The 8,848-nt window shown below is 43.5% G+C and overlaps 1 long non-coding RNA gene across 1 annotated transcript; it reads left to right on the plus strand.

Moving 5' to 3' along the window:
- The first annotated feature begins 1,178 nt into the window (after window positions 1-1,178).
- Window positions 1,179-8,645, plus strand: LOC109143892. The gene is made up of 4 exons (XR_002044289.3): window positions 1,179-1,349; window positions 1,827-1,980; window positions 2,340-3,578; window positions 7,231-8,645. It is a non-coding gene; the product is annotated as an uncharacterized LOC109143892 (long non-coding RNA).
- Window positions 8,646-8,848: the final 203 nt, after the last annotated feature.

Raw genomic sequence — 8,848 nt, forward strand, 5'->3', positions numbered from 1 at the left:
TGTCACAAAATTTTCAGTCTCCCTACACCGACCAAACAAGCCTTTGCTTTCAATACAAGTGTTTCAAACCCAAGCCTACACTGCTGTGTTCACGCACCACTGCACTGCCTACACGACGCGTTTTCTGCATAAGTGAAGGAAAGTTGCAGACATCTTGTCCTGTTGCCAAGACACTCTGACACTTGCTCAGAGACACTCTGCTGCTGCCGCTGCTGCTCAGGAATCCTCTGACTCCCTGCGCTCCTGTGCCGCACCTGGGCACTCCCCGGCTGCTCACACCTTCTGCTTTGCTTTTCCATAGCATTGGATTTGCCTTTCTTCTCTGCAGCAGCATCCACCTGTATATGTGGAAGGTGAACAAAACCCCAAAGAGCAGAACCGGATCATTTCTTTGGGGCAGAAATACTGTATTACTTCATGCTCGCTATGCTGGCAGGGTAACACCCATATGCTTAACGCAGCCTCGCGCCAGTACCACCAGCTGCTTTTTCAGGGATTTTTGGCTGGTTTTCCCAAAGTGCCACACCAGTGCTCTGGGTCGCTGCCCGTGTCCGGCGGCCGCTCCTGCGCGGTGCCGCGTCCCGGCGGGGCGAGGCGGGCGCGCCCGGCAGCGCTGCCCGACACCGCCGCCCCGCGGCCCCGCCGCCTCCGCGGGCCGCCCGGAGCGCCGGGAGCCGCCCGGAGCCGCCGGGAGCCGCCCGGAGCCGCCCGGAGCGCCGGGAGCTGCCCGGAGCCGCCGGGAGCCGCCGGGAGCCGCCGGGAGCTGCCCGCGCCTCCCTTCCCGCAGCCCCGTCCCGCCTTCCCCTCTCCTCCCGCGGGCGAACGCGCGGGGTGCGGGGAAGGCGGCGGAGGAGACGGTGGGAACCCACAGCGGGTCTGAGGGGAAAAGGGAAACTGAGGACAGAGTAAAGGAGAGCAAGGAAGAGCGGAAAACGCGGGATCTGATGTGGACGCAGGATACAACTGCGCCTTGTGCAGCAGCCCGGCAGAGGCGGGGGTGTGGCCCCGCCACACGGCCAGGATTTGGCCGAGCGCGGCCCCAGAGAGCCAGCGAGCCCTTTGGGAGGCTCTTTCCAAGAACTGCAGGCAAGGGGACCCCCACAACACCGCAGTCAGTGTGAATGGAAGGCGCTGTTTTCCTTGCAAGAACTAATCGACTCTTTTTTTTTCCCCAGGTAATCCTCTGTTTACAGTCTGTGGCTGATGCATCAGCGGGCTGGTGGCATCCCCAAAGAACGCTGAAAGCAGCAGAGACTCAGCAACGGGAAATGGGAAAAAATTATAAAGCTTTACCAAGAGACGCTGGAGCTTAGCAGTCACTCTCGACTCTGAACTCCACCTTACCGAAGGTGTCCCTTTTTCATTACCTTTTTTCTCACATCTGTGAGTTTGATCATGCCAAAGCCCGGCCACTCTTCATATTTGTACTCCCTTTCCTCTATCAAGCTGCAGCCAGTTTCACCTTTGTCCAGGCCATTCCATGCCACCTGGACCTCTGGCTACAGATCAGTGACCCAGAGATTAGTGTCACTTATCTTGATTTTCTCTTTTGCTCAGAGGATCTCCCAGCCCTGACAAGAAGACAGATAACAAATTTCAGAAGCCAAAGTTGAGTTCACCCACCTTACTGCAGCTGTTCTCCACTCAAGCCCTTTCCTCCCATACTTTTACCCAGACAAAACCATGTTTCCCAGCTCTCAAATACCAGAGTCCTCAGGCAGTCAGACATAGCAATAAGAGGCAAGGACAAAGTCTGATGTGCAAGAAGGTGTACAGCTACGTAACTCATCAGTCTTTCCTTTAAATGGTCTTTTCTCTCGTTCCAGTCACAGCTACATTCCAGCACCTACAGCAAATGACGAAGGGTCTGGCCTCCAGGGAACAGACTCATTCCATATGCAACTCTGACTCCTTCCTTAATTGATCCTGGACACCTAAAAAGGAATGGCTTAATCCTAAAAAAAGCTAATGTGTCAGCATGTAAGTAAAATGTATGTTCACACTGAGGCCAAATTAATATTTTGGCACCTGAAATTAGGTGTTTCTGAACATTTCAGTGCCTGACTCTGCAACATGAATGCTCTTTAATACATACCTGTATATAAATTCTGGAAATGGGGCTGGGGGAGAAGTGGGGGAGGGGGGGCAGATGTCTCTAAAGCAAATGGCTTCCCATCCCCCACGTGAGTTCCTGAATGCATTATTGTCTCAGAGGACCCACTGACAGATCTGAAGCCTTAATATACAGACTTTGACCTCACAAGCCAAGAAGGAAACTTTTCAAGGGAGAATAAAACACTATCTTTACTGTGATTGTCACTACTCTTCTCTGGCAACAGAAGCAACACAGAAATACAAAGAGGGGTGACGTATGGTGATGGAGAAAGACACTTCTCCCTGTTCATTTTCCACTCCTGTAAGTAATATCTTCCTCAAGACCAGGATTCATCCTCTCACTGTTATATCCTACCCGCTGGATCCAGTTCCCCTCTACACCATTATTCTCCATCAGCTGCCTAAGATTTCTGTATCTTCATCCACCTCTCTTCCTCTCTATTTCAGTCAGGCTAATCCACCTTCCATCATATCAGAGAAGGATGCATTAAAAAAAAAAAAAAAAACAAACAGGAAAACAATCTCCCTGAACTTAGCAGAATTGCCAGGGACCAGAGCAGCCCCTGGCTTCCAAAAAAAGCAATTACAAAGCCCCAAACTGAGCATGCTAAATACAGTGCTGTTTAAGCAGCCATCTCTTAGGAACCATCTGCTAAGCATGTGCAAATAGTGACTTTGGAGATTATTTTGATTTACCAAATTTTGGAAGAATTTTACAGGAACAGCAAGAGAAGGCTCTAAGTACTATTCTGACATAGGTTTTACAGAATAATGACATACTGATTTTAGTTTTAGGAATAACATTCATCTCCCATGAACCAAAATGTAAGCTTGCAGCAACCTTGAGGGGAAAACATTACTCTTAATGATTTCCTCAAATGTACAGTAAATTTCATTGAAATATAGAACAGGCTTTCCTTGTATGATATTCCCATGCAGTCAAAAAAAAGCATGTGCCTTCAGGTGCAAAGCCAAACTCAATTAGTATTTTACACAAACCAGAATATACCCTGAATTCTGATCAGAGGCAGGCTGATGATTCATACTGCCATGGTCTGCACATTCGGATTTGCAAGAAAAGCCAGTGTACAGCTTGATAAGGGGTTTTGATCCAAAAATAGGCACAGATGTGATTTTAAACATTTGCCTGAGAAAATTAGGTTTAGACACTCTGCTTTAATTGTGTGTCATCTAATGCTGATGGGCACTTACCCGGGTAGAACACCAGCTCCTCGATTAAAATGTAAAGCAACATGTAACATTTACAGTAATGTAATTCTGTATTCATGAGCAGAAAGCACTGCTTGGAATGCAGCTTTCATAGAAAGCAAACCCAAAAACCCTATAAAGATCAAATGTACATCATACAGTAGGATAATTCCCTGCTTCTCTTTTTATCTCAGAAACATCAGGAACAATCGGAAAATCAAGCCAGTCCTATGAAAAGCATGTAAGAGAAAAAGGTATCTGATGTTTTCTTATTTTGAATACACATCTGCTTAATTATCTGATGGTTCTGAACTGAAAATGTATGCCTTGAGAATAACTGACCTCTCTCAAAGGCTGTATGCATTTCACCTGCTCATAAAAGGTACACCTGTGACTTACTGATGTGGGTTTCTTCCAGCACTGTACATTCCATGCTTTGTCATGAGAGACTTTTAGTACTTAAAAATAAAAACAGGCAGACTGTGGTCTTACCCTAAATACAGTACTCAGAGAAACCTTCTCCTACTGTCCTGCATATTCTTTAAATAGCAGTGTGGGGTAAGCAAGAAACGAGACATTTTAGGAGCTATTTAAATATGGTTGTGGTACATTTTCAGTGAACACGTGTTAACGTAAGGGGTGTATGAATGGCAAACCCCTTGCTTTATAATAATCTGGCTGTTTTGTTTTGTTTGCTGTTTTGCTTCTTAAAGGTCCCAAGAAGCTCCTCTTTTATTTTCTCCTGATTATAGCCAGTTCCTGGCTTTATTCATGGGTATTTACAGCAATGCAGGGGAAAGATATGTTTGTGACAGACAGAAAGGACAGTAGCAGCTCAAGGTACAGCAGCACAGAGGTACATCCAAACTGCTGACAAACACATCCCTGGCGCAATTTTCTGGTATTTGTTGAGAAAGCACGAGTGCAGGGCTGTAACAATGGCTATCTGGGATCCATATTTGTGGGAAGTTGAAAATGGGCTGGTTAAAGAGTAGGTAAAACTCACTTCTCCTTTATGATTCATTATATTACTTGGCTCACGTCAACATTTAAAAACAATTGATAAAACGTAACAAAGTATAATGTTAAGAATGATCTTACAGTAAAGGTTCTCTGGTCTGAATAAAACTCTGCACTGGTTTATCATACTGTATTTCCTAAATGCTGTTATATTGTTGATCATGGTCATTCCACTCCCTGTAAAAGGCAGGGGTTTTTTTTATCATCCTAGTTTTAAAGATAGGGAAACTGAGGCAAGGAGAGAATAAAAGTGAATTCCTTACAGCAACACAGCAGTTGTAGAACCTGATTCCTGCAGTTTTCAGTCCTTGGTCTGTCATCTGTGCTGCAGCCTATAAATGATGCAAAACCCCTGTGATATTGTCTAAAATCTACTCAGTCTGGTACCAGTCCATAAAGACATACTGAAGGACTGAAGAAAAATTATAGGGTTTTTTAAAATGTCCTTTAGTGAAGGTCTCTTACTTTATAGCCAACAACACTGTCAATATGACTCAATATGCAATCTAGATGCAGGTGGAAGAATGTGACAGAGCAGTATGAAGAAAATTCTGAGTCAGTGTGCTGTCCCAAAGCTGTACATCTGTAATATACATTTAGATAATTGTTTTTACTAACAACTTTAGAGACACAAAGCCTAGCCAAAGGCTGTAAAGGGGATGTAAGTCTGACTACGAAGAAGTAAAGCAGGGGAGAAATAGGTTGATCAGCCCCATCTACACAGCTTGACTACTCTGCCAGGGACTTCATCAAACCCACATTTTCTCTTGAAAGAGAAAGTAGGTGAGCTAGGTAGGAGCTGTTCACTGTTCTCAGTAAGAAGGTTTTTTGCATCTGCAAATCACAGGCTATTTTTCTTATACTTCACCAGTATAAGATGAAGTATATACCTGTGTATATATATATATATGTAAACAGATGTGGAAGTGTGACACCTAACCTATTCTTAGGCCATATCTTTGAGTCACAGAAAATAGTGCTGGCTGAGAGAGTCCTCAAAGATACCTAGTTCCTTCTTCTACACCAAAGTGGGATTAGCAATACTTATGTCACACCTTATACATTTATCCAGCTTGCTTTTAAAATCCGCCAGTACTGGAAAGCCTGCACCTTTCCCAGGTGACCCTGCTGCTCCACATTAGTGTTAGAAAGGTGTCACCATTAAAGAGCTTTTTTAGTATCCAACTTAAACATCTCCTGCTTTTATTTAAGCCTATGTAAACATACATTATATAGATATAAAGAAGCATTTATATATATTCCATATATACAGTGTATACATGTGCCTTCGCATATATATGTGCATACATGTGTGCACGTGTATGTATTCATTCCTAAATCTGAAATCAGATGCTAACCTATTTTAATAGCTCCATGTGTTTTCTTCTGCTTTCACTTGCAACCTACTTCTTTCGCCCATTGTTGTATGAAGGCATATAAACAAAAGAGAAACAACATTCACACTATTCTAGGAGTTACACTCTGCCAAAATCCCAGTATGTCCAGACATATTTACTAAACTCACAGCTAATGTTTTGTTTTATACTAAAACTTGTCTCTTAAAGCAGTGCTTTACCTTTAAAGTAGAGAAGTCATACATTTTATACACTTAACTGTTATGGTTAAATTAGAAATTCCTATTTTCTTAAAATAATTTATCCACAAATGAAACCTCTTTTCTGTTTTGGTCCCTTGGACACTGAATACTATAATTCCTTTTCTAGTAGCATTCCAATATCAGAATATTCAGGGTTATTCTAATAAGAACTTTGTATTGTGCACCCAGGGTAACACATACACAGCTATGCTTCTTCATTGGCTCACAGACATTTTTCCCAAAGGATATATGGTTTAAGTCTGTCCTCTGCTTTAGACAAACTCATGTTCTTGATAAAATTTGTGCATTTCCTATTTTTTTAGAAAGCTGCATCATCCAGTTATCTAATACAACTGCATTCAATTAACATCTACCAGACTGGGACAAGAAGCAAATTTATTATGTTGTCTTGTCTGCTTGTTTTGTTTCTTAAAATGTAGTATGAAAGCTGTAAATTGACTCGTCTGCTTATATTAGCTGTAACATTTCAGTACATCAGGACCATTCAGACTGCGTTTCAAAATAAGAACTTAATCCATCTTTCTGCAAGGAAGGACTTTTTTTTATCAGGCCATTATTATTTATGGTGAAGGAAAGACCTTTCCCTAGGTCTGGCAGAAGTGTCAGCAGTCACTCTTTTAAAATAAACAGGTGAGAGGCCATGATTAATAGTCTGATCAATCGCAAATAGCAGACGGTGGAGCCAAAAATACAGCCAGAGAGAGACCCAAAGGTTTCAGTTTAAGAAGCAAATCTAGATCTAAAAAAATATAGGGGAACCCAAATAAAAGCAGAGCATTTTTGTGCAGCCTATGCAATATGCAAGGGAACAGATCCATCCTTCCCCTCTACTGAGCTTTCATACAAGCAGAGGGGAAAAAAGAAGAAAAAAAAAAGCACAGGCTCCCTTGCTCCCTGTTACATTCCAGGGTTTTTTTTTCAATCTGTTCATGTTAATGGTACAATTGGGGATTTCCAGTTTTTGTATCACCACTGCCAGGAGCAGGCTAATGGAGCATCTCAGAGACAGACCACAGAACTGCCATTCCAGCCACACAGGGCACTTTCCTCTTTTATTACACTCCGTAAAAGATGTCACACATGCTTTCTCTTAGCAGTCCTCATGAATCAGCAAAGAGCTGCCGAAGAGTGACCACCAGGGCACTTGGGAAAGAATCAGGTGCCAGCTGACAAAGTATTTCTTGGTGATTTACGTTGTTTTCATATATCTCTCTATCCACTTGGAGGAACAGGCCAGAGAGAAGCATTTACATATTTGCATATTACAGGACAGACTGCAAAGAAGAGATGTTGTCATGCAGGCGCAGGAGGGAGGATTTCTTCCCTTTTAGCAGATGCAAAACAAATATTCCAGTTCCTGTGATTTCTCCCAAGATCTGCATTAGCAAGTCCAATGTGCGGAGCGTGTGAGTCCTGTTACCACGGGTGGCAGCACGTCGGGGCACTGGGGAGTGAGTGCAACGTCAAAGGGCATGCACAGCCACAGCTTTTCCTCATCTTTGCCTCTCCCTTCCCTTCTGTTTGGTGAACACTAGGGGCTTACACACACTGAAGAAAAAATTCCAGCATGACTGATTTTGTCAGTAGCCTGTTTCACAGAGGTGAGAAATCACCCATCTTGAATTCCAGCAATGAAATCTGTGGATGCAGGTTGCAAAATATGCGGCCATCCCTGGGCAGGGTATTGCTTCCTGGTTTGTACACTGGGTTAAGAAGGCAGCTGTTCTTCAGACAGCCCCATCCTTCACAACCCAAAGGACTAATGTAGAGAGAGAAAACACAGGCTTTGTGATGCTGCTTTCTTCCTCTATTAAATTTCTGCTTTCTCTGGTTGCATAGTTTAAAAAGTCACCTTAGTTTTGGGGTTCTTAAGCTCTGACCATGCTGTTTGTGCCCATGGTGTCCCACTCCTTGGTGCCAGCCAAAAGAAGGTGGGATTGAGGAGAGGAAAAGAGGCAAGTGAAGTTTCACTGATTAAATATAAACTACTAACTGCACTGAGACCAGCTTTCAATTTCCCAAGGTTGCTTCTAGAATGCCCTTTTTAGCATAAGAAAATTGTCATCCTTCTGGGAGAAGTGCAGCACATATGAGTGAAAAGAGTGAAACTTTTGTATAATATTCCTACTGTGATGGAACCCAGGCTGGAAATAAGGAGGATGCCTCCTTCTACTTCACTTTTCTGTTAATTTCAAATGGACAAAAGTTGCAAGTTGTGAGGATCCCTCACCAATCAGCAATGGGAAATTAACTTTATCATTAACCTTGTCTGTGCCCTCACCAATTCAATTGGCATTGGCCCAGGTCCCAGACCTGAGGCCAACAAATACAGAGCAGAGCTTGGTCAGGTGATGCAATGAGAGCTACTTCTCTCCCCAGCCATCCTGGACTGGCTACATCTCGTCTTGACCCCTTGGCACAAAGCACTGGGTCTTTCCATGCCACCAGCGAGACTTTCAGCCAGTATAAATGAGCATAACATAACCAATTTCAATAAAATAGCTTTTGCAACCCTTAAGAATCTAACCATAATTATTAAACTCTCCTTGAAAATTTTCTTTTTAGTTCCCTTAAAAAAAAAGGTCTTTGTTACCCATCTCCTCACTGTGGGTAACCTCATCCTCTCCAAGCTCCAGCTGGAACCTGCATCACACATTGCTCAGTGCCTTGTTGCAAAAAACATTCCCCATTCGCAGCACTAAATCCCCTACACATACTCCCAAAATATCTTCTGTGGTTCCTCATGCCTAACTAAACAATGCAAAATCCTGATTCTCTGCATACCTCCCACAGCCATCCCAGCTGCTCCTGACACCTTTCCTTTCCCCTAGGCCCTCTTCACTCATCTGAAGTTACTCATCAGGAATCCCCTCCTCCATCACTTCT

Source organism: Corvus cornix, chromosome 1 (assembly GCF_000738735.6).
Source record: "Corvus cornix cornix isolate S_Up_H32 chromosome 1, ASM73873v5, whole genome shotgun sequence".
NCBI classification, from domain to species: domain Eukaryota; kingdom Metazoa; phylum Chordata; class Aves; order Passeriformes; family Corvidae; genus Corvus; species Corvus cornix.